Raw genomic sequence first — 26640 nt, 5'->3', positions numbered from 1 at the left:
GGAGGCTCAGCCTTGAGAACTGTGATAAGTGTCTTTTCTTTATAAATTATCCAATTTGGGGCATATTTTTCTAATAATGGCTCAACTGGACTAACACATAGGTTAAATGTATTTATGCATAATATTATATATTTTTAGCTAATCAACAACTGACATAATATAAAAATTATCTTAGATGTTATTTGCGAAGAATTCATGGGTTGAAGTAAATGCCAATAATGCAAGCACAAAGAAAATGGCAGAGCATATGTTTCTCATTCCCTCAGAACAGACAGTTCTTTATCTTTATTTCACAGTAAAGATTGAGACACTCTAATCACATGCAAAAAAAGTCAGCCAAAGTTTTTCTAATCATCAAGACATGTATTAGAAATATGGATTTATAATTATACTTTAACTCAAGTTTGCTTTACCATATAGTTCAATTCTACACACTTCAAAATAAATAGTTGAAATGTAAGCACCTCTCCAGAACCATTCTTGTTGCCTAGCTCCTTTGTTTTGTGATACCATTAAATAGGTGAATGGAGCTAGGTGTGGTGGTGCATGACTGTAATCCCAGCAGGTAGGGGGGGGCTGAGACAGGAGAATCATGAGTTCAAAGCCAGCCTCAGCAAAAGTGAGGCGCTAAGCAACTCAGTGAGACCCTGTCTCTAAATAAAATACAAAATAGGGCTGGGGATGTGGCTCAGTGGTCGAGTGCTTCTGAGTTCAATCCCTGGTACGCCCCCCCCCAAAAAAAATTGGTGGATGGAAATAAAAGATTTCAAGATAATTTCAAAGTTTCAAGTAATTGGATGAGTTATGATGTAAAAACATTTTAACAAAATGGTAGATCATGTTACTTTTGGACAAGGTAAATCTGAGGTCAGATGAAGACAACTAAAAAAACTGAGTAATATATTACACACACAAACAAAAAATGGTGCAGATAGATATACATACTTAGAGTTATGTTTTGAAGAATTTGAAAAAATTGATTTGTAAGTTCAAGTTTCTATAAATTGATATGCATTGCCACAGGATAACAAAACACTACCATATTTTATTTAAAAACACATGCATTTTAAATGTTAAGTGCATTTATAACTAATAACACATTTTGAGTGAAAGAAGTCAGTTCCCAAATGGTGGTTCATAAAAACATATAAACACTATAGCATTTTAACTGGGAATGAAATATCTCATTAAAAAACTGACTTCTTAGCAGATACAATGGAAGCTGAAACACAAAGGAATAGTGTTGTCATAGTGTGAAAAAATGAAGATGGCCATCATCAGTGAAAATACCATTAAAGATGAAGCACCATAAAGACACATAGAACAACAAAATCTGAATGAACTTATAGTCAATAACCTTGTATAGAAGGGAATTCTTCAGGGCTGGGGTTGTGGCTCAGTGGCAGAGCACTTGCCTAGCATGTGTGGGGCCCTGGGTTTGATCCTCAGCACCACATCAAAGTAAATAAAGTAAAGGTGTTGTGTCCAACTACAACTGAAAAATAAATATTAAAAAAAGAAAGAAATTCTTCAGGCAGAAGGGAAATAATCCCATATGGACACTAAAACATATAAAAAAATGAAGACTAATGAAGAGGTAAATATATGAATAAGGGCAGGTTAATTTGATTATAGAAAACAATAATAGGAAAAATTAGTATGGTTTAAAATATACATAGAATGAAAATGCATGCATTTACTGATTCAGAAAGCCTTTTGGGAAGAAAAGCAGATTATAGAAGGAAAGATTCGTGTGTATTATTTTCAGTATCATATCTTTCCAAGAAATAAAATTCTACACAAAATTTTAAAATAAATGAATGAAATACATGTCAGCACTATAGAGTTTGAGTTGGCTTACCCAGTCCCCAACTTCATGGTTGGGCATATGATATACATCTAGCCAATAGAATACCATGATTGGTTAAGTCGGGTATATGACCAAAGATGAACCCGTAAGAATCAGCAAACACCAGCTCTAAAACTTTGGCTGGAGTGTTAGGATACAAGGACTCTTGTTTCATTAGAGTTTCTTAGCAGTAGGACATAAGTCTTGAGATTCCAAAGGCCATCTTATCTGAAATTAATAAAAAACAGAAGGAAGCAGAGATGATAGATGGAAAGAGATGTTGGATTTAAGCTCCCAGAACCAGTCAAATCCAGAACTGGTCCAATCTCTGGAATTTGCAAGTTTGCATATCGGTGAATATTTCCTTTTTTAAAAATTAAAGTATGACCATAATGAGACAAAATGGGAACATAAGTTGAGTTAAAGAGTTTTAGAATTATGACATCATCAAGAAAGTGGAAAAGAAGTAGTTTGTAATAAGAATGCATGTATAGGGCTGGGGATGTAGCTCAGTGGCAGAGTGTTTGCCTACCATGCATGAGGTCCTGGGTTTGATCCTCAGCACCACAATCAATCAATCAATCAATCAGTCAATCAAAACTTACAACTGGTATTGTCCAGAAGAAAATTTTTTTAAAAAAGAATGCATGTGGGGCTGGTGTTGTAGCTCACTTGCCTAGCATGTGTGAGGCACTGGGTTCAATCCTCAGCACCACATAAAAATAAATAAATAAAATAAAAGTATTGTGCCCATCTACAACTAAAAAAGTTTTTTAAAAAGAATACATGTGTAATTCTCTAAGATAACCACTAGAAGAATATCTAAAGAATGCACAACCAACCAAGATAATACAAGAAAATTGAATAATAACAAAACATTGATCTTAACAAAAACAAAAGAGAAAAATAAGACAGGCCAGTCAAGTATTAAAAATATGGAAATTAAAAACCCAAATATTGCTAATTTCATTAAGTGTAAATGGACTTGTGATGAAATGTTCCAAGAGGGGCTGGGGATGTGGCTCAAGCGATAGTGCACTCGCCTGGCATGCGTGCGGCCCGGGTTCGATCCTCAGCACCACATACAAAGATGTTGTGTCTGCTGAAAACTAAAAAATAAATATTAAAATTCTCTCTCTCTCTCTCTCTCTCTCTCTCTCTCTCTCTCTCTCTCTCTCTCTCTCTCTCAAAAAAAATGTTCCAAGATATTGTGGTGAGACTCACATAATTCTATGAATATACTAAAAGTAATTGAATTGTATAATTTAAATGAGTGAATTGTGTGGTATGTGAATTACATTTCAATAAGATATTTTTTTAGAAGTGAAGAGAATAAATGTACTAAACCAAATTGTCAGAAAAAAATAAAGCTCAACTATATACAATTTACAAGAGAATGGAGAAACATATATCCTGTTAACACTAACCACTAGAAAGCTGATGTAGCAGCACTAACATAAGACAAAACATGACTAGAGATAGAGAAGAATATTTCATAATAATAAAAGAATCAATCAACAAGGAAAATATAACAAATTCTAAAGCAATGTATATCCATTACAAATATAAAACAAAAATTGATAAAATTAAAAGGAGAAATAGACACATCCACAACTTATAGTAAGAGTTTGAACATAATTCTATTAATAATCAATAGATCAAGAAAATAAAATTTCATTAAGAAGATAAAGATCCAAATAATAAAATTAACATACTTCCTTCCCTCCTAAATTCTGCTGAAAACACTCTACCGAGCAACAGAATATATATTCTTTTCAAATGCAAATGTAACATTTACAGAAATTGACCATATACTGGATCATAAAGTCAGCCTCTAAAAATTTCAAAGGATTCAAATCATTTAGATTATATTCTCACCATAATAAAGGTAAGCCAGAAATCCATATCACGATGGTGATTAGAAAATTCTCAAATGCAGTCATGCATAGCTTAACAATGGGGATATTTCTGAGAAATGTGTTATTAAGCAATTTCATCACTGTGTCAACACTATAGAGTATAATTACACAAACTGAGATAGCTATGACATCACTAGCCTATAAAATGTTATGGGACTGCCATCGTATATGTGGTGTGTCATTAACTAAAATATCATTACGCAGTGCATAATTGCACTTGGAAAGTAAGCAACATATTTCTAAATAACTAATAAATCAAAGAGTAAATCTCAATAGAAATTAGAGAACATTTTGAATGAATGATAATGAACATACAATATTTCAAAATTTTCAGAATCAAGGAATGCTTAACATGATATCTGTAACCTTAAATGCATAGTGTAGAAAAGAAGAAAGGCTGAAAACTAATAATCAAGATTTTCACCTCAATAGGCTATGTAGGAAAAAAAAAACCTGCAAATGTGTATCAAAGGAAGTAGAAGGAATAATTATGATGAGAACAGAAATTAATTAAGTGTCCAAATGCAATAGAAACATCAACAAAGACAAAAAATTAGTTTTCTGACAAAAAACAATAAAATGTGTATCACCCTAGAAATATTAATTAATGGGACAGAGAGAAAAAAATATCAGTCATCAGTATATGAAATCCATATAAAGTACATACTTTATACTGAAGTCCATCAGTATAAAGAAATCTATATCACTATAGGTCCTAAAACATGAAAAAAGAATATCAGAATATAAAGAACAAATTTAGACCAATGAATTAGGCAATTAAAATTGTTTTTAGTTGTCAATGGACCTTATTTTATTTATATATTTATATGTGGTGATGAGAATTGAACCTAGTGCTTTTCACATGCTAGGTAAATGCTCTATCACTGAACCACAACTCTAGCCCCGAACTAGATAATTTATATGAAGTGATAAATTGCTCAAGAAACAAAACTCAATGAACAGTGTCTGCTGTAGTCTGAATGTGTCCCACCAAATTCACATGTTGAAACTAAATCACTAATATGATAGTATTAGGATGTGTGGCCATTAAGAGGTGTTTAAAACTCATGAGGACTGAGCTTTCATAAATGGGATTAGTGACCTTATAAAAAAGCTTCAGAGAGCTGCCTGGCCCTTCCATATTTCTCCCATGTAAGCATATAACATTTGTCTCTTTTTACCCTTCTGCCTTCTTCCATGTAAGGACACAGAAGCAGATGCCATATTGGAAACAGAAAGTAAGCTTTCACCAGACACCAAATCTGCCAGCACTTTGATGCTGGACTTCCCAGCATCCAGAATTATTTATGCTTATAAATTACCAATTTTAGGTATTTTGTTATAGCAACAAAAATAAATGAAGACAGTGTCACAAGAAGAAATAGAAAATCTAGGTATGTATTATATAAATTGAAGAATTTATTAAGCACCTCCCCAAAGAATACCCCAGGATCCAGTTGGCTGTATACATAAATGTTTCTAGACATCTTAGGAAAACAACAACAACAAAACTAGTCTTCAAAATAGTTCTAGAGAACAGAAAAAGTGAATATATATGAACTCCTTTTATAAGGTCAAAATGATCTTTTAAACAAAATTTGACAAGGATTATAGAAAGGGAAATTACAGAAAAATCTCATGAGCACATATGCAAAACTCCTAAATGCAGTATTAGCAAGTGAGTCAAGATCTATGTACAAAGACATTACAACAAAAGCCAGAGAACTTTATTCCAAGAATACAAAGCTTTACATTCTAAAATCAATAAATATATCTACCATATTAAAAGAAAAATGGGGGAAAACTTATGCTCATCTCATTAGATACAGAAAAAAGTTTTTAAAAAATACAATCTTCACTCACAATTAGAAAAAATACTCATAGCAAACAAATAATAGAAAAGAATTCTCTTAATCTTGCAAAGTATACCTATAAAATCATTAAACACTAAACATTATGCTTAATGATAAATTATTGAAAACTTCCTCCCTGGGATCTGGAATAAGAAAGTGTTTTCACTATTTTTACTGAATATTAAACTTAGTGTCCTAGCCAATGCAATAACACAGGGAAAAAAGTTGTAAAGAGTATATGGAAGGGGGCTGAGGTTGTGGCTCAGTGGTAGTGCACTCGTCTGGCATATGTGAGGTACTGGGTTTGATCCTCAGCACTATATAAAAATAAATAAATAAAGGTATTGTGTCCATCTACAATGAAAAAAATTTTTTTTAAAAATAGTATATTGTAGGAAAGGAAGAACCAAAACTCTTCCTATTTGTAGACAGTGTAATTGTGCACAAAGAAAATCCAAAAGAATCCACAGAAAATCAAATAGAATTATGGAACAAATTTATTGATGCTGCTGCATACGATGTGTATGTAAAAAATCAAATTAAATCAAATTTTTATAAATCAGCATCAAATAAATATGAAATGGAATTTTTAAGGGTACTATTTGCAATTGTATCAAAAACATCAAATAATTAGAAACAAATCCAACAAAAGATGCCTAAGAGCTTTATACTGAAAACTATAAAATATTGAGAAAATTCATTTTAAAAGAATTTAAAAAGTCAATGTCATGTTTATTGATTACAAGAATGAGTGTGGTACAGAAAATTTGATTGAATTTCTTCTCTCAAATGCAGAAGCTAGAGCAAAATAAGGGGGGAAAGGGGAGGGGTCAGATATTAAAGATACAGGGAAGATCAGTGGAGTAGAAGGAGACTGAGAGGGAGAAAGGAGGGTGGGAAAAGGGAGGAAATGTGGAATAAATTCAACAAAGTTCATTATATGCACACAACATGTAAATATACCTCAGGGAATTCTACCTTTATGTGTATATAAAAAGCACCTACCATAAATAAATAAATGAGTGAAATGAAGATCAGCAGAGTAGAGGAAGGAGAATAAGGAGAGGGAGGAGAGGAAGGATGTGTGAGAATGGAGACTGAAATGAAGTACATGAAATTCCATGCATGTATGACTTTCTCAAAATGAACCCAACTACTATGTATAACTATAATGCTCTAAAAGAATCAATATGGTAAACATGTGAATTCTCCCAAAGTTGATCCATAAACGTAATGCAATATCAGTCAAAATCTCAATAGCTTGTTTTTATTCCATTTAAAATCAACACATTGCCAGGGGCAGTGGCACATGCCTGTAATCCCAGCAGCTCCGGAGGCTGAGGCAGGAGGCTTATGAGGTCAAAGCCAGCCTCAGAAATTTAGTGAGGCACTAACCAACTTAGTGAGACCCTCTCTCTAAATGAAATACAAACTAGGGCTGGGGATATGGTTCAGAGATCAAGTAGCCCTGAGTTCAATCCCCGGTAACCCCCCTAAATTAGACACATTGATTCTAACTATTATATGAAAATACAAGAAGCAAGAATATCCCAGATGATCTTGAAGAAGAAAAATATTGAAGGACTTACATTATAATATATTGAGACTTATAATAAATCTTTAGAGATTAAACAGTGTGACAGAAAGACAAATAGATTAATGAAACACTAAAGGACCATAAACACATTCACATATATGTGGCCAGCTGGTTTATGGTAAAGGTGCTAGTGAACTAAAATTGGAAAAAAGAAGATAATTTTAGCAATTGGATATTCTTCTCTATATAAAACAAATGAATCTTAATACCTTACCTCACATCATACATAAATATCTATTTCAGATGTATTGTGAATCTAAATTAAAATGGCAAATCAATAAAACTTCTATAAAAAAGCAAAGAAGAATATTTTAAGACCCCAGCAAAAATTATTTATTTTTTTTCCAGATATCAGTTTTGTGGTTTTAAGTACAAATAAAATGTACACATGAGCCATTTTTTCATTTTTTTTCTTCACTGTGCAACCTGCTATTAGGATTAATAACTCTGGTAATCAAATTGGCTGCTCTTTCCATGATGGTTTTGCTGTTCTTGAAGGGAACACTAAGCAATTGAAGCACAGTAAGATTAGTTGCACATCAGCAGCAATTCCCGTTCCTGGACATTGTGGACCAGGAACTTCCAGAAGCCACTGGAGCATGTGCTCCTTTTTCTCATTGCTCTCATAACCAATATGTAGCTGCAAGATCTGTTCCTTAAATATTCTCTGCATCAGGTTGTTAATACCTCCAGGTTTCTGCTAGTTGCACTTAATTTTAACATATGGATCTGACGGGTGCTGGATTAACTTCTTTTTTTTCTTTTTGCACCAGGAATTGAACCTAGGGGCACAAAACTACTGAGCTACATTCCCAGCCCTATTTTGTATTTTATTTAAAGACAAGGTCTCACTGAGTTGCTTAGCTCCTCACTTTTGTTGAGGATGACTTTGAGCTCAAGATCCTCCTGCCTCAGCCTCCCAAACTGCTGGAATTATAGACATATGCCACTGCGCCTGGCCCCAGCTCTTTTTTTTTAATCTTTTATTTAGAGACAGGGTCTCACTAAGTTGTTTAGACCTCACTAAATTGCTGAAGCTGGCTTTGAATTTATGATCCTCCTGCCTTAGCCTCCCGAGTCACTGGGATTATGGGTGTGCGCCACCATGCATGGCTGGATTAACTTCTTGGTCCTGTTTTTGACAAATTTGGACTTCACAAGAGGTCTTATGGCAGCCTTGACTCTGAATAGGGGATGGCTGCCACCTTCCTAGGAAGCACTGAAGAAGAGCACTGATTTCTTAGACTAAAAGGCACTAATCATAGGAGAAAAAAAGTTGACAAACTATACTGCTTTGAGGGCTGAGGCTGTGGCTCTGTGGCAGAGCACTTGCCTTGCATGTGTGAGGCACTGGGTTCAATCCTCAGAATCACATAAAAATAAATAAGTAAAGGCATACAGTCCATCTACAACTATATAAAAAAATTTTTAAATTAAAAAACATACTGTACTGCTTTGAATTCAGTTAATTCTGTTAATTAAGAAACACTAACACCAAGCATGTTGGTGCATGCCTGTAATCCCAGTGGTTTAGGAGGCTGAGGCAGGAGGATCATGAGTTGAAAGCCAGCTTCAACAACAGTGAGGTGCTAAGCAACTCAGTGAGACCCTATCTCTAAATAAAACACAAAATAGGGCTGGGGATGTGGCTCATTGGTTGAGTGCCCCTGAGTTCAATCCCCGGTACTAAAAAGAAAAGAAAAAGAAACACTATCAAAGGAAGAAAAAGCACCTGAGGATGTAACTCAGAATTAGAGCATTTGCCTACCATGCATGAGACCATGGATTTAATCCCAAGTACTCCAGAGAAAGAGGGGGGGGGAATAAGAAGCAATGCACAGTCAGAAACTATATTGTAAATTACATAATTGACAAAGGCTTGCTTGTATCTAAAATATATAAAAATTCCTACAAATAATTAACAACGGGGTAGACAACCATATAGAAAAATGGGTTGGGATTTATGCGCAGAAAGACAAATAGATTAGTAGAGCATAAAAAGACCAGAACACACATGAATGCATGCATGCAATTTAAAAACTTCTGTACAGAAAAGGAAACAATATTGAAGACATAGCCTATACAGTGGGAGAAAATCTTGGCTGGCTACTCTTGCAACAGAGGGTTAATAATCCAGAATACAAAAAGAATTTTTAAAAACTTAACACCAAACAATGAAACCAATCAATAATGGGCAAATGAACTGAACAGCCATCTCTCAAAAACAAGTAAGAACAGCCCACAAAAATATGAAAAATACGTTGAACACCTTTAGCAATCAGAGAAATGAAAATAAAAATTATACTGAGCCTGGAGCAGTGGTGCAAGCCTGTAATCCCATTGGCTCAGGAGGCTGAGGCAGGAGGATCAAGAGTTCGAAGCCAGCCTCAACAAAAGTGAAGTGCTAAGCAACTCAGTGAGACCCTGTCTTTAAATAAAAAATACAAACTAGGGCTGGGGATGTGTTTCAGTGGTTGAGTGCCCCTGAGTTCAATCCCCAGTACTGAAAAAAAATTCTACTGAGATTTTATCTAACCCTAGTCAGAATGGCAGTCATATCGAATACAAAAACTAATAAATTCTGGTGAGGATGTGAGAGGGGGAAGAGAACTTATACACTACTGATGCATATGTAAATTGGTATACCCCCATGGAAATCAGTATGGAGGTTCCTCAAAAAACAAAAAATAGAACTACCATATGATCCAGTTATTCAACTTGTGAGCATATATTCAAAGGAATTAAAGTCAGCATACCATAAAGATACCTGTATGTACATGTTTATCGTGGTCCAATTCACAATAGCCAAGCTATGGAATCAGCCTAGGTGCTCATCAACAGATGAATGGATAAAGAAAATGTAGTATATATTGAAAAACTAGCCTCTACCCCAGAGCAAAGCCTGTCCAAGGAAGGGGACATGACCTTTGTCCTTGGAAAGACCCACAGAGCACTCCTAGGCACATTCCCACCCTGCTAAGTTGCTTATCTACAAATAATAGGAGAGATCTGCTGTGCCAGGTGTCCCTGACTCAGTCAGGCTAGGTGGGGACCCATAGCAGCCCCCTAGCAGCCACCAATCAGCATGAGACAGGGAAATACCTGGGATGCCAGATGACCCTCCCAGTAGTTTATGGTAGTTGATAACAAGTTGGGAAACCATGTAGTTCAGCATGTACACCCCTCTTGGCTTAAACCAATCAGTTCAAATGAATACCCTTTTGTACTGACCAGTCACCCTTACCCAACTTGTTCCCGCCAGTGAATGTGCTAATCATGTTTTAGAGTTGTTTTATGATTTTCCCGCGGTGTGTGATGATTTGCTAGAAGAGGCTATGATGTATGTGAAGTCCCTGCCCTCTCCAAAGAATGTATAAAAATGCTGCAAACCCTGGGCTCGGGCCTCTCAGCGTCACCAGTTGCTGTGTGTGCGCGGAGGACCGAGCTACCTCGCAATAAACACCTCTTTGCTGCTTACATCGATCTTGGGTCTCTGGTGGTCTTTGGGTGTCCCAAATTCAAGCATAACAATATACCTAATAGAGAATTATTCTGCCATAAGGAAAAATGAAATCATATCATTTCCAGGAAAATGGGTAAAACCAGAGAACATAAATTTAACTGAAATAAGACAGATTCATAAAGGCAAGTATCACACATTTTTTTCTGGAATCTAGGAAATCTGGGGTTGGGGGAAGATGACGTGAAAGTAACAGGTAGACTACTAAAGAAGAGGCAGGGGATGAAGTAGGGAGGAGGCTAAGAGGAGAGGAGGATCAAAGTATGTTATATGTATGTATTAATATGCCACAATGAAATCCAACATTCTATATTGTTGAGGACCACAGCCTAGTCGGGATGACGCATGGCAGTTTGCCAGAAGGGAGTGGTTGAGAGGTGATGCCAGCGAGCCCTTGAGATGGTTATGTTAAGCTGTGTATTCAGTTGTATATGGACCCCTGCTGTCCAGCAATAGGGTGGTTCCTGCTGACTCGGGGCGGGCGCCCACTACTTTGGAGTTCCCATTGAGTTCTCGAGTGGGGTAGGCGCAGAGACCAGGGTAGAGCTGAGAGAGTTCCCTGGGAGTGTTCGTGGAGTGCTGGTGGAGTCAGGCAATAAAGTTTCCTGTTTGAACATACAAGTGCTTTGTGGCAGCTTGGTGATTTGTGCCCAGCCAGACTGCGGCACTATATAATTAAAATTCACTAATAAAGGGCTGGGGATGTGGCTCAAGTGGTAGCACGCTTGCCTGGCATGCGTGTGGCCCGGGTTCGATCCTCAGCACCACATACAGACAAAGATGCTGTGTCGGCCAAATACTGAAAAATAAATATTAAAGTTCTCTCTCTCTCTCCCTCTTTCTCACTCTCTCTCACTCTCTCTTTAAAAAAATTCACTAATAAAAACAAAGAAGTGATGGGTTGAAATGTTGCACTGAGTTGTATTAATATATTCAGTTAATGCATGTTAATAAAAATGAGGTAAATACATTTTAAAACTGAGAGAAGTACAGGGAGAAATTAGATGATTCAACAATAAGAGTTGGAAACTTCAACACCCCATTTTCAATAATCTATGGAAAAGTTAGATAAAAGATAAAAAGGAAATAGAAACCTTTTTAATATTTAATTTTTCTTTTTGTACCACAGATTGAACCTATGGGAGCTTAACCACTGAGTCACATACCTGGATTCATTTTAAATTTTTTTTCCTAAGACAGAATCTCACTAATTTGCTTAGGGCCTCACTAAATTGATGAGGCTGGCTTTGAACTCACAATCCTCCTGCCTCAGCCTCCTAAGCTTCTGAGATTACAGGCATACCATACTACATCAGGCTGGAAATATAAATCTTTAACACTACAAACCAACTAGATCTAACAGCAAAAAGTAGAATATAAATTCTTTTCAAGTTCAGATGGAGTATTTTCTAAGATACACCTTATATTGGGTGACAAAATGAGCCTCAATACATTTAAAAGGAGTTAAACCATACAAAGTAAGTTCTTTGCATGCAAGAACGTGAAATTATAAATAATTAAGATAAATTGGAAAATTCACAAATATATAGAAATTAAATGACACATTCCTAAATAAATAATGGACCAAATAAGAAATCTCAAGAGAAATTATAAAATATAAAAATTTTGGGAGGAATGAAAATGTAGACACAACATATTGAAATTTATGTGATACAGCTAAAATAGCATTTACAGGGAAAATCACAGTTATAAACACCTATGTTAAAAAGAAGATTCAGCTGGGGCTATAATTCTTGCTTAGTATGCATGAGGTCCTGGGTTCAGTTTTCAGCACTACAAAAAATAAAAACCAAAAAGAAGACTCAAATGAATAGCATAACTTTCCACTTTAAGAAACTAAAAAAGGAGAGCAAAGAAAATCCAAAGAAAGTAGAAGGAAATAATAAAGATTAGAGTAAAAAGTAATAACATAGATAATAGAAAAAAAACTAGAATGTGACCCAGCTATCTCATTCCTCACTATTTATCCAAAAGAACTAAATCAGTACACTATAGCAATACAGCCACTTCAGTGTTTATAGCAGTACAATTCACAATAGCCAGTATATGGAATCAACCCTGATGTCCATCAGTATTTTATATGGATGGAAATAGAGAATATCATGCTAAATGAAATAAGCTAGACTCAGAGAAAATCAAGAGCTGAATGTTTTCTCTCATGTGGAAGAGAGAAAAACGTTTTCTTATGTGGAAGCTAGAGCAAAATAAGAGAGAGAGTTGGCAGCGGAGAGGATAGGATATTATAAAGAGTTAGGGAAGATCAGTGGAGTAGAAGGAGAACAAAAAGGAGGGAGAAAAGAAGGGAAAGAGATAGAAAAAAGAATATATATTTGGAAACTACCCATCAAAAATAACTGAATAAGGGAATGAAAGGAAGATCAATAGAGGAGAGGAGAGAAAACTCGGGAAGGGAGGAGGGAAGTAGAGAGTGGTTATTGAAATTAAATTCTGTAAAGGTAAAATTTCTAAGCTGATTCTAAGCTACAAAAGCATGAGTTAAAGTGTAAAAGACTGGGCATTGTAAAGTCTCTAAATTGCAAGGCCTGGGCTAAAGAGTAAAAGACCAGGTATTGTTAAAATTTCTCTGCTACCCCTGGTACCTGTAATCCCTGTAGCTGTTAGGACAATACCTGAACTGCCCAGTAAATATTTCTCCTGGTTCCCTGGTTGTTTAATAGCTAAGGGCTCCAAGTAGCTCGGCACGTAAGCATCCAGGTCCCAAAACCAATCAGTTTAAATGTGTACCCCGCTTAGGAGTGACCAATCACCCCTGCCCAGACTGTTCCCGCCAATGAATGTACTAATCCTGTCTCAGAGTTGTTGTTCAATTTTCCCACGCCTTATGATGATTTGTTCTGATGTATGCAAAGCCCCCGCCCTCTCCAAAAAGTGTACTTAAGCTCTGCTTGACCTCTGCTCTGGGCTCTGGGCTGCTCTATCTTCCTGAGTGAGCCTGGAACCTCAGCATGCTGAATTAATAAATCTCCTTTTGCCAATTGCATGGAGCCAGTCTCTTGTGTGGTCTCTTTCTCCGACGCTCCGCTGGACCCTTACAATTCTCTGCATGTATTATTTTGTCAAAATGAACCAAAATACTATGTATAATTATAATGCTCTAATAAAAAAAGAAAGAATAGAGGACATCAGTGCAAATGAAATTCGGCTTTTTGAGAAGATCAAGAAAATTGAAAAACATTTAGTTAGATTGGCCAAGGGGAAAAAAACCCTCAATTTAATAAAAACAAGAATGAAAAAGGACATTACTACTAGTCTCACAGATATAAAAAGGATTATAGGGCAATACTATGAACAATTATATATCAACAAATTAGATAATATAGATGAAATGGACAAATCATTAGAAAGACAAAGACTATAACTGATTCTGAAATATCCTTTCAAAAGTATCAGGTTTTTAGGGGTTAGGGTGCAGCTCAGTGGTAAGGTTGGTGCCTTGCACATATGAGGCCCTATATATGATCCCCAATACCACAAACAAATAAAAATCAGGTTTTTTAGACTTGTAGAAATTAGTTTCCAGCTTTTGAAAAATGTCCATTCACTTGATATGTTCAGGCTACTTTAGGGAAACCAGTTGTTTGCCAATTGGATCCTTTGCATGGATAAATTCATCATATAGGTTTGTTTATATCTGGAATGTTCATTGTTTTTAAAGACTACAGAGTACATTGGATGTCATCATAAGTTAACTCTATCCTAGAGAAAAATGGTTTTAAAATATAGTACTTGAAATTGTGAAATCAAACTGGATTTCAATTAAGTTAGGGTTTTAGTTTTAGTAAAAAAAAAATTGAGCAAGTCCTATTTAACTTGACTGCCCTTTTCTGTTGACATTTTATTTTGGGTTCTAAAACTGTCTGATTTCCAAAATTTACATTTTCACTGTCTGCTGAATATGCAAATAGATGAGCAAAGTTTAGTTGTACTTAGACAAGATATCAACAATCATTTTTGTCTCATAATTTTTGTAATTTCATTATGATTTTCATAAAAATCAAGATGATTTGAAACTTACTCTTCAAATCAATGTATCTAAAATATAGGAAAAAGAGTGATTTGATACACCACTTAATATACTGTAGAAAGTATGACTTGGTAAGATCTAACAGAATCAGCTCTACACACAAGAGGCCAACACACACGTTGAATCAAAATTTCCCCTTTTGTTCACTCACTGGACATGTTAGTTGTAAATTCTCAATCAGGAAATGTATCTTTATTTGATTTCATAGAGCAGGAAAGGTAATTATACAAAAATGTATATTTGTTCATGTGGTATGCCTAGGCTACCAATTTTTTCTTTCTTTCTTTCTTTCTTTCTTTCTTTCTTTCTTTCTTTCTTTCTTTCTTTCTTTCTTTCTTTCTGTGCTGGGGATTGAACCCAGGGCCTTGTGCATGTGAGGCAGGCATTCTACCAACTGAACTATGTCCCCAGCCCACCAATTTCAAATGAATACTCATTGGTTATTTTTTTGTAAAACCAAAGGTTTTCAATTGATTTATTAATATTTCTCGGTCTCATCTTGGAATTGTGAAATTTGGTTTCTGTATGTTCTTTCATATCTCCCCCTACCATAACAGGTCCAAAATTGTTTTCTACTTATTGTCCAGTATATTGTATTTTGGTTTTTTACCTCTCTACTTCAGTTGTATGTATCCTTCCAACTGTTATTAAAATAACATGGCCATTTTCCTTTCTCTTTGTGGTGATTTCTGAGTCAAGCTGGAGTTGGTATGGTAATCATTCTCTTTTCCTTTATCTGAACATTTAAAACACATGGTCATTATATTTATAATGTTAAGAAGTAAGGTAGCACTATCTCTAAACCAATCATAATAGTTAATCTACAATCAAAGTCAAAGACCAAATTAAAGCCCATGATTATGAAGCACTTAAGTTGCATGTTCAAGTTTCATCCTTCAGAGGGATGCAACTTGGATGACCCACTACTGTGAATAGCAAATCACGGTAACTAACATAAGTGTTCAGAGTTGAAAACAGGGCAATGACCATGGATAATCTATACCACATCTGCTTAACCATTGCTTTCAGCTTCTATTGCAGGGGACACAATTCGGGTTTGGTAAATAAAACTTGAGTGCCTATTGCTAAAAAATGCAGGACTTTCAGCACTAAAAGTGGCCTAGTACCAAAGAAGTTAGGATGATCGGTCATCCTATCCATTCAGTGCTCTATCCAGTGGATAGAGTTTTGACAGTTTTGTTCAAATTTAAGGTTGCTTTTGGAGGAGAAGATTAGTTAACTTTCTAAATTTCTCATTTCAGAAATGAATCTGATACTATGCATATTAAATATCATTTATGATGTACCTTTCTGACTCACCAAAATTTAAACCCATGACAATAGGGGGTTTATGTTTTCTTCACTTCTGTACTCCCTATTCTTGACACATAATAGGCATTCAATAAATATTTTTGATGAATAAATGAATTAATGCCTCCTGTAGGAGTGTGGAAACAGATTGGAAATATTACTTGGATAGTCTAGGTAGTAGTGGAGCGGTCCAGATTAGTGATGGTAGAGGTGCCGGAGATAATAAAACATGGATTTATTCCAGGGACAGCTAGGAAGCAAAATTCCCATGATTAATGATGGAAGAGAGATTAGCAGGGAGAGGGAAGTAGAAGGTCTTAACCTGCAGAACTGGATGGACAAAGGTGCTCTTCAGTACGAAAACAGTAGAACAGTACCAGGCTTATAGGGAGAAGATCATGAATTCTCTTTCATATTATTTGAGTTGCCTTTGAGATGACTAAGCAATTTTAAATTAGCAGTAGCAAAAAAAAAGTTGGATATCTGATCCTAGAATTCAAAGGAGAGATGTTACCTAGAGAGATATTGGCTGGAGAGATAAATGTATGTGTCATCAGTTTCAGTAGGTGGTAAATAAAGTCATGGTTATTGATGATTACCAAGGAAGAAAAAGAAGGGCATAAGATTACGCTGAAACTGTTATGATGCACACATTTAATCATTCAAATTAGTGAAATTACTTGATTATAAACCAGAGCCTAAGCTAGAATTTTAAATCACAAATATTTTAAAGATTTTGAAACATAATAATTAGAAGAGATTTTCAGGTATTCTTCAATTTTTCCTTTGGAAAATTTTTCTCATTTTTAGAGATAAGGCATGTTTCACAGCAGAATAGGGTGTCCATTGGTTGCTTTGGTTTTTTTTTTTTTTGTTGTTGTTGTTGTTTTGTTTTTTATTTTATTTTATTTATTTTTTATTTTTTGGTTAAGGGTAATTATGGAGGGGAATAGTTCTAATTTTTTAGATATTTATTAAAATCTCCTGTGTACTCAGCACTGTGCTAGGTGCTATGAAGAATATAAGATATATATCATGAAGTAACTTTCCAAGTTCAAAATGAAGTGATAGAAATTAGATTAGAATCCAGGGCTTCTGATATCTAGTCGAAGTAAGTGCACTGCTTTTTTTCACTAAATCCATCATCCACTTGAAAAATATTTCTTGAGTTCCTATTATATAAAGGCACTGTTACAGGCACATGTGATAAATCTTCCTGCTTTTTCATAGGCGTTCACTTCTGGTGACTAATAGCATTCACATTGCCCTTCATATTTAGTAAGCAGAGTTTACAGACAGTTGGGTGTGGCTTACATCTGGATCATCCACTTTCAATTTATAATCATTTCTTCTCTTAGTGCCTGAAGGAAAAGGAAATAAGTGGTGGATTAACATATGAAGCAATTAGAGAATAATATAGTAGGCATATAATTAAATGCTAAATTGCATTGCCTGAGTGTAAGTGCAACAAGGATCCAAGACCCACAGTACAAGATAGCAAGCTTAGATAGGGAAAAGTCTTCCAAAGTAGTAACCATCCCATGTTTATGTGAGAAAGTTCAGCAAACATTTGTTGGGCAGGCACTGTGCTAGGTGCTAATGATATTAAAAAAAGGATGTGGATCCCTCTCCCCAAGAGCTCACTGCCTAGAAGAAGAGACAGAATGAAGTATATATAATTTCAATCTAATATGGTAAATAATGAGATATAGGTCTGGCCAGGATGGTATAGAAACAAAGATGAGGAGAGCTTTGCCCAAAAGGATAAGGGAAGACTAATGTGAAACTCAAGGCCAACACCTGAACTGAATATTGAAAGTTGCTAGATCTTACATAGTCCAAGAAAGTTGTAAAGCACAGTTTTAAGAAGTAAGAAGAGCATGAATAAAGAAACAAAGGCCTTTTGTCTACTCCACTTGTCAGAAAAACTGGTGACAAATAAGTACTCCCTAAGTGGAATAAGATAAAAACTACTCCATATCACTGACAATATATAAAGCTAGTTCTTGCAGCTAATATTTATAGAGGTCTATGGGCCAGGTAGTGTGTTAAATCTTTTATCTGGATTATCTCACACCATCCTCATAAATATCCTTGAGAAAGATACTCCCATCATCCTCAGTTTACAGACAAGGAAACTGAGACACTGAGAATTTGGTCTGAAACTAGGGTTTGTGCACAGGTCATTTGGTTCTTTGCCTCCCAGACTAGATTATGTTATTGTGAATATTAGCTCCCCACAAATTTTATCCATTTATAATCTCTTTAGCTTTTTATCTTATAATACTTGAGGGTACTATAGATGTGTCTGATCATATTATTTAACCAATGGCCGAAATAGCTCCCCCCAAAAAAACAAAACTCCAAAAATGCTCAAGATCACCAGGGACAATGGCAAAGCCAGTTATTAATATGTGTCCTCACTAAAGTATGTCTAGGTATGACGTTAATATGAATGAGGTCACAAATAATCCAATGTAAGTGATAAGATGCCAAAGTTATAATTTTGTTTTTACTTTTTACACCTTAATAACTATAAGTCATTGGATCTCAAACTTTTGTGTACTGTGTACCACAGTCTTACCTAGCAAAGTTTGTTATACATACAGTTACTGGGCCCCATTTTATACCTGTACTAAAACTTCTGGGGTAAAGGCTTGGGCTATTTCATTGTTAACAAATTACTACTTGGGTCTGGTGGCACATGCCTATAGTGCCTGTTACTCTGGAGGCTGAGGCAGGAAGATCACAAGAGCAGATCCAGCTTGGGCAATTTAGTGAGATCCTGTCTCAAAATACAATTAAAAGGGCTAGGGGTAGCCGGGTGCAGTAAAGCATGTCTATAATCCCAGTGGTTTGGGAGACTAAAAAAGGAGGATCATGAGTTCCAAGCCAGTCTCAGCAATGGCAAGGCACTAAGCAACTCAGTGAGACCCTGTCTCTAAATGCAAAATAGGGCTGGGGATGTGGCTCAGTGGTGGAGTGTCCCTGAATCAAATCCCCAGTACCACCCCTAAAAAAAATGGACTAGAGATAGTGTAGGTTAGTGATAGTGTGCTCATGCATGATGCCCTGGGTTCAATCCCCAGTAATATCAAATTAAGATAAATTCCTGAAATTATTCAATCCCATTAAAGTTCCACTTTTACCCATTCTTCATTACATTCTCTTCCCCATTCTCCATGGCAAAAAAGTTCTAGGGGCTGGGGATAGAGCACTAAATATGACAAAACCAAGCTCCTACCCTAGTAACACTTCTTTCCAGTCAGGAGACAGATTAAAAACACGAACAAATAAATAAGAGGTGGTACAATATTGTATTTAAGAGCCTGGACCCTGCAGATAAAACAAATTTTGTAGACGTGAAACATGGTTCTTCCTTATGCTAACTGTCTAACCTTAGGCAAGTTACTTAATTGCTCAACAATTTCTTCCTCTGTAAAATGGAACTAAGAACATTCCCTCACAATCCCCTCAGGGCTGTTGTAAGGATCTGACAAGGTAAAATACTATCGAAGAATCTATCAAGATAATGTACAAAAAAGTAGTGTGGTACAGTAATTGTCCGCAGTCAGAGTTAACTCATAATTTTGCAAGCATCAACACTATAAGGTTTATTTACTTCTCTAATATTGTCAGTCGATATATCAAATTAAGTTCAGTTTCTCTCTTTATTCAACATTGAACAGACAATTTTTAAAAAATGTTTATTTTTTAGTTGTAGTTAGACACAATATCTTTGTTTTATTTATTTATATGTGGTGCTGAGGATTGAACCCAGGGCCTCACACATGCTAAGTGAGTGCTCTACTGCTGAGCCACAACCCCAGGCCCAAACAGACAATGTTTTAGGGATGTCCATGGCTCTCTAAATCATTCCTCTGCCTGTAATCCCAGTGGCTGGGAAGGCTGAGGAAGGAGAATCGGAATTCAAAGGTAGCCACAGGGGAGAAAAAAGTGAGTCTTGGCAATTTGGTGAGGCCCTAAACAACTTAGAGAGACTCTATTTCTAAATAAAAAATATTTTTAAAAAGGGCTGGGGATGTGGCATGTGCCTCAGAGCCTCAAGCTTCAATTCCCAGTATTCCCCCCCCCCGGCAAAAAAAATAAATAAAAATTATTCCTCTGCTAGAGAGGCTTGTTTCCTGGGTAGCAACTATACATACACAAGCTCAAATTGCCAAACATAGAAAAGATTACAACAACAAGGTCTACTGAGACTCCTACCTCCTCGACTAGGTACCTGAGTAGTTCCATAGGCTGGACAGAATTAGGAATTAAAGCCTCACCAATATTCAGTGAAAGTTTGAAAATAAACAACCAAAATTAAGAACAACAGAGGGGGCCAAATGATGAGAGCCAACTCTGGTTGTGAGATCAACTAGATAACATGAAATAGAGATACATACAAATAACAGTTCATATTTGTTAGGGCAAAAACATTCACATACATCATTTTCTGTTTTCGTGCCCCATAACAACCTTGGGCAATATTATTATTATTTGACTGAAGTGTAAATTAAGGCTCAAAATACTCAAAAGAATAGCCCCAGATTACTCTGCTAGTTAGTATTAGGGGATAGAGCAACAATATCCCCAACAATTCAAAACCAGACCTTTTTCTTATGCTACATTTCACACAAATAGCATTTTTGTTCACAAAAATATTTAAAATACTAATCCATCCACTTTAAAAATGAAAAGTAGAAAATAGAAGTTGTGTTCATTATACAAAATGCAAGTAGATTTTAATTCTGTTTAAATTTTCTATTTTATTTAAAGTTTTATATAAATTAAATAAAAAAAAGAAGTACACTTCTTTTTGACTCATCATGGTTGCAATTTTACATTTGTTTATGTGAGTATTTGGTCTCCCCTGCTACACCAAAATAAATCATATCCATTTTTACCTAACCCATAGTAGGAGATCAATATATATTCCATGAATGAATGGTTGATCCACTGGTATTGATTGTACTCAGAAGATCATAGGCATGTAGGTGAATTTAGCCTTTGGTTTAGGCAGAAATAGTAAAAATGCTAGGGGTAACCTATTCAAAGATACTGAAAATAGCTGGGCACTGTAATCCCAGTGGCTCTGGAGGCTGAGACAGGAGGATCACGAGTTCAAAGCCAGCCTCAGCAAAAGCAAGGTACTAAGCAACTCAGTAAGATCCTGTCTCTAAATTAAAAAAAAAAATACAAAATAGGGCTGGGGGTATGGTTCAGTGGGCAAGTACCCCTGAGTTCAATCCCCAGTATCAAAAGAAAAAAAAAACTGAAAATGGGTAAAGGAGTTACTCCTTAGTTGCCAGAGAGGTTGAATTTGCTTGTGCTGGATTTAGTGACTTAAGGTCAAGGATAGGTCTGAACTAAACAGAGAAAATGCAGTAACTAAGCTGATGTTTATAGGGTAGAGAAAGTCAAGAGATTGTGTCAATTTTCAAAAAGAAAAAAAGAAGGACAATTTCTTAACTGTGAGTTTCTTTTCTGTGGTCTTCAATAGATCTGCTACAAGAATATCTGGGTAGTTTAAGGAGACAGATTTCTGGACCCCAGGAAGGGATGCCAGGACAGGATGAAAAAAATGTATTTTTAACAAACTCCCTAGGTAATATTCACTTCCAAGTTTTAGGAACTGCTGGACCTGGAGCAACAGACTAGCAGAGGGTATAGTGCATAAGGAAAAATCTGCATTATATTATAAAACGAGAAAAAGAAGGAAAACCTACAAGGAACCAAAATAGTCAGAAAATCAGAGTCAAGTCACTGTTGTTATGATCCCAGAGGAAAGTTTAAGACCAAGTAGATGGCCAAAATTGTTAAATGTAAAAGAGATATTAAGAATGACGATTGAGAGAGCCAGGTTCGTTGAATCCCCTTAGCTTGGGAGGCTGAGGCAGGAGGATTGCAAGTTGAAAGCCAGCCTCAACAACCTAGCAAGGCACTAAGTAACTCACTGATACTCTGTCTCTAAATAAAATATAAAAAAGGGCTGGGGATGTGGCTCAGTGGTTAATACTCTCCTGGGTTCAATCCCTGGTTCCAAAAAAAAAAAAAATGAAAATGGAGAAAAGCTTTTGAATATCATAAGAAGATCCAGTGTTGTATGTATGTATGTATGTATGTATGTATGTACCTCAGGTGTTGAGAGCCACAGCCCAGTCAGAATGACGCCTGGCATTTGCCAGAGGGAATGGTTGTAAGGTGATGCCAGTGAACCATTGAGATGATGATTTGAGTTAAGCTATATATAATTGCTGTGATGCTGGATTGATTATATTGTATATTTGACCTCTTGGTGGAAGCCTACATGACCCCCTAAGTCCAGCATCCTGCAATCCTGCAGAACCAGCACCACATGATTGATGCCTAGGTGTGCCACCGTCTGGAGTAGTAGCCAAGCCTCCAGGGATGCTGGCTACAGCAGTCTGTGAGAGCCTGGGTAGCTGTGCATATTGAAAAAGCTTCCGGCAAGCAAGATGCCCCACTGTTTTCTTCTCAAAGGAGCCTGAGATGTGGCTGGTTTTGCCAATTCCTGGGATGTCCTCAAGCCATCTTTCTTACTTTCTCTGGGAAAAGTCTTTAGCATTTTTTTAGTGGCACTAATGTTTTTAACTACTGCAACTTCCTTAGCCCCAGTTTTACACCTGACTTTCAAGTCCAAATCTTTCTATTCTGCTTTCTCTCCTAAATATAACAATTAAATTGGCTAAAAACCACCAGCAATATCCAATGCTATTCTGCCTAGAAATTTCTTTCAACAGATTAAGAAGTCCATAACTTTTAAAATCAGCCTCACAGAAAGTCTCAGGACATGGGCAAAATGCAGACAACTTCTTAGCCAGAATGTAACATGAATGGCTTCTAGTCCAAATTCCAATAGAGTCCTCCTTCTCTGAAACCTCATGAGCCCCTTCACTGTGCACAATCCTATAGACATTCTAGTCTTCTGAGCTCACACCAGAATTGTCCATTAAGTTTCAATCTAAAGCTTTTCCAGCTTGCATTGCTAAACTTTCCAAAATTCTTCCCTCAAATTCCAAAAAACTTCAAAAGCTTCTGAACCACATGGTCAGGTTAGTCACAGCAATGACCCCACTTCTCAGTACCAATTTCTACTCTAGTCAGCATTTTCACTGCTGTGACTAAAAGACCTGACAAGAACAATTTTAGAGAAGGAAAAGTTTATTTGGGTCTCATGGTTTCAGAGATCTCAGTACACAGAAGCAGACTCCATTCCTTAGGGCTGGAGGTAATGTAGAATATCATGGTGGAAGAATGTAGTGAAGGGAAGGGCTCACATAATGATCAGAAAGAAAGGGAGACTCCGTTCATCAGATACAAAAGATATACTCCAAAGGCATGCCCCCAATGACCCACCTCTTCTAGCCATACCCTACCTGTACCTGCCTTCAGTTACCACTCAGTTAATACCTATCAGGGGATTAATTCACTAATTGGGTTAAGGCTGTCATAACTCAATCATTTCATTTCTGAAAGTTCTTGCATTGTCTCACATATGAGCTTCTAGGGGACACCAAATATCTAAACTATAATAGTGGCCTTTCAGAATGTTTTCAGTAGAGTCATGATGACAGAATTCAGATTTTGGGGGTTCCTGACCATCCTTTAGGATCCAAAATGAAACAAAGCCTGAAACCCCATGAGCTCAAAGGTTTGGGTTACCCCCCCAGATCTCTATATTTTTCTTTCATCTTTTTGTGTTACCCCCAGATCTGTACAGAGTCAATCAATCCTTAGGGTGGACAGAGTCCATAAATCCTTGAGGTATGTATATCTATTACAGCAATTCATTTATTGTACTGAAATTCTTTTTACCTATTTTCTTCCTCATTTAGACTGAGAATTCCTTGAAGTGAGGAGCTGTGTCTTTTCTCTATTTTAATCTCTTTTCTTTTCCAGCTTTACTGAGATATCAGTGATAAGTAGAAACTGTATGTATTTAAGATGTACAACTTGATGTTTTGATAAGTAGCCCTATCTTCCTTTTCGAATCTCCAGAGTCTGGCATAATACCTGGCATACAGGAAATATCTGTTAATGCCTGGTGAATGAATGACTGGAGAGCAATTGGAGGCAAAGGGCACAGGCTAGCAAAATCTTATGTTTGAAGGCAAATGAGAGTATAGCAATTGATGCTGTTGGATCAGGGAGCAGGTAGGAAATCAGTTCTTTCAGAGCATGGAATAGATGCAATTAAAAATGCAGCTTTAGATTTAGAAAGAAGAATGACAGCTCTTTCTCTGAGTCTTGGAGGAAGCATGAGAGGGTGGGGGTACAAGATGAAGCAGCTTAGCTCAGATGGCCCTTTTCCCTTTTAACTTCATAAGTCATGAAGTTAAGGCCTTTGCTGAGAATGAGGTACAAAAAGTGGAATCTAGAGCCTGAAGAAAAAGACTACAAGAATATTGGTTGAAGTGTACTGGTGAATCGATAAAAGATTAATAGATCCCCTGCTGTATTCCTGGGCATTAAAAGCATGTTATCACAATCAGAGTTCTGTAGCCCGTGAACTAGCAGGTTGCATCTGTAACTCATGCTGATTGGGAATGGTTACCATACCTGAGGACTGAAAGTAATTGAAGTCACTGATCTGTCCCTCTCCTGAATTCTCTGCACTTTTCTTTCACCTCTCAGTTTAAGACACTCACTGCAGTGAATCTACTATTGTAGATATTTGTCTCTTTCTTGCTAGACTGTAAATAGTTGAAAACAAGTGCCATAATTTATTCACTTTTGTGGTGTACCTTAGCATAGTGCTTTGTACATAACAAGTAGAAGATTCTGTATCAGGCACACACCTCTAATATAGCATTTATCACATCATACTGTATTTGTTTTCTTGTCCGGCTCCCCTTTAACACCATGAGTTCAAGGGCAGGGAAAGTTATATTGGTTTATATCTCCCTTGTGTTTAGAGCTTAGTTTTGCAAATGTTTGTTGAATCCAATATTGTCAAAATGAATGCAGAGATGAAAGAATGAATAAAGATAGAAAAATGTGGAGATCTGGGGATAACCCAAAAAGATGACACACTGCATAGGCTCTGCATTTTTGTTGCTTACATAATCACCTGTCTAACCCTGACATCAGTAAGCCTGTAAAGCTGGTGGGAAATGATGCCCGGGACCTGTTTTCACATACACTGCAAATGTTTGGAATACACATTTCAGATCTTCTTATCAAATCTGGTCACTCCCTTTACAGCACAGAATTTGGGTAAAAGGGCTAAGGGTTCCTTGCAGTTAAATAACGGCTTTGTTCACCTTTATTGTGTACCTATTTTAATGGAATCAATGTTACCCCACTATGGTCACTGTTTTCTTGTAGATTACAATTTAGGGTTGATATTGCAGAGAAAAATTAAAAGATTGGGGAAGCAATGTAGAAACAGCATTGAATAAAAACTGGAAATCCACATTCACTGCAGGAAAAACAGCTAACTTGAAGGGAATCTTTAAATGTTCGCTGGTTAGAGCTCCCCCACCCCACTTTTTTTTTTTTTTTTAATAAGACTGGCTTGCAGTCTGTGAGGCTGATATAAAATAACAAAAGGTGGACCCTTATTTAGGGCATACTATGTGCCCTGGCATTAGTCTAAGTGTTAGTTTATGTTATCTAATTTCTCACAATCACCTTTTGAGATGGATACCAGTATGATCTCCATTTTGGACAAGATGAATCTGAAAGGTAATATATAACATGATCAAGGTCACAAAGCTTCAAGTAACAGGAGCTGAGAGTCAAACCCAGTCTGACTGCTATACACCTAAAAGGAAAGCACTGGTTTAGGTGTTTGGTTTACCTGTGTGGGTTATAAAGAAAAAAACATTTATCTTTTCTGACTATGGTGATCCCAGTATTTATATAGAGCCTGTTAATGCCAGGGATGCCAAATAGTGCTTTAGTTGCATTCTCTCATCCTTCCTCACAATAAGCCCCTCAGGTACTATTTTATCCCCATTTTAAAGACAAAAAAAAAAAAAATAAGAAAGAAAGAAAAAAAAAATTAAGGTTCAGAAGTTTAATGATTCGCCCAAGGACTGAAATGCAGGCAGGCAGACTCCCTATGAGCTTCTCAGTCTTTCCTGGCGGTAAAATGATGTGAACGGAGGACCTCAAAGGGATGCCACGAGAGTACAATGAAATAATGGATATGAAAAGGCCTGGGTGAACAAGTGCAAGGGATAAGGCCTACCCACTTGAATCTCTGTTTAAAACCGGTTACATAGGGCCCCTGTCCAACGGTTTCTAGTCCCAACCCTGCCCCTTCTTCGCCCAACACATAGTGATATCTTTGAATCTCTTTCTCTATCTCCTCAGATCCTGCCCCTAAACACTTGGCGGAGCGGCAGAGCGGAGAATAGAAGGTACGCGCGCGAGCAGGAGGTGGAGCCTGCCACCCAGATCCGTACAGGGGGTGCCCTGGCACATGCGCCATGGCCCTGTGGCTTCAGTTGCCCCGTCTTTGCAACCAATCAGGATCCGCGGCGCGCTCGGA

The 26640-nt window shown here is 36.6% G+C and overlaps 1 pseudogene; it reads right to left on the bottom strand.

Moving 5' to 3' along the window:
* Positions 1 to 7619: 7619 nt before the first annotated feature.
* On the bottom strand, positions 7620 to 26580 carry LOC101962143 (large ribosomal subunit protein eL32 pseudogene; annotated as a pseudogene).
* Positions 26581 to 26640: the final 60 nt, after the last annotated feature.

This window comes from Ictidomys tridecemlineatus, chromosome X (genome assembly GCF_052094955.1).
Source record: "Ictidomys tridecemlineatus isolate mIctTri1 chromosome X, mIctTri1.hap1, whole genome shotgun sequence".
NCBI classification, from domain to species: domain Eukaryota; kingdom Metazoa; phylum Chordata; class Mammalia; order Rodentia; family Sciuridae; genus Ictidomys; species Ictidomys tridecemlineatus.
Note: the sequence above shows the minus strand (reverse complement) of the source record. Positions and strands in the feature narration are given on the sequence as shown.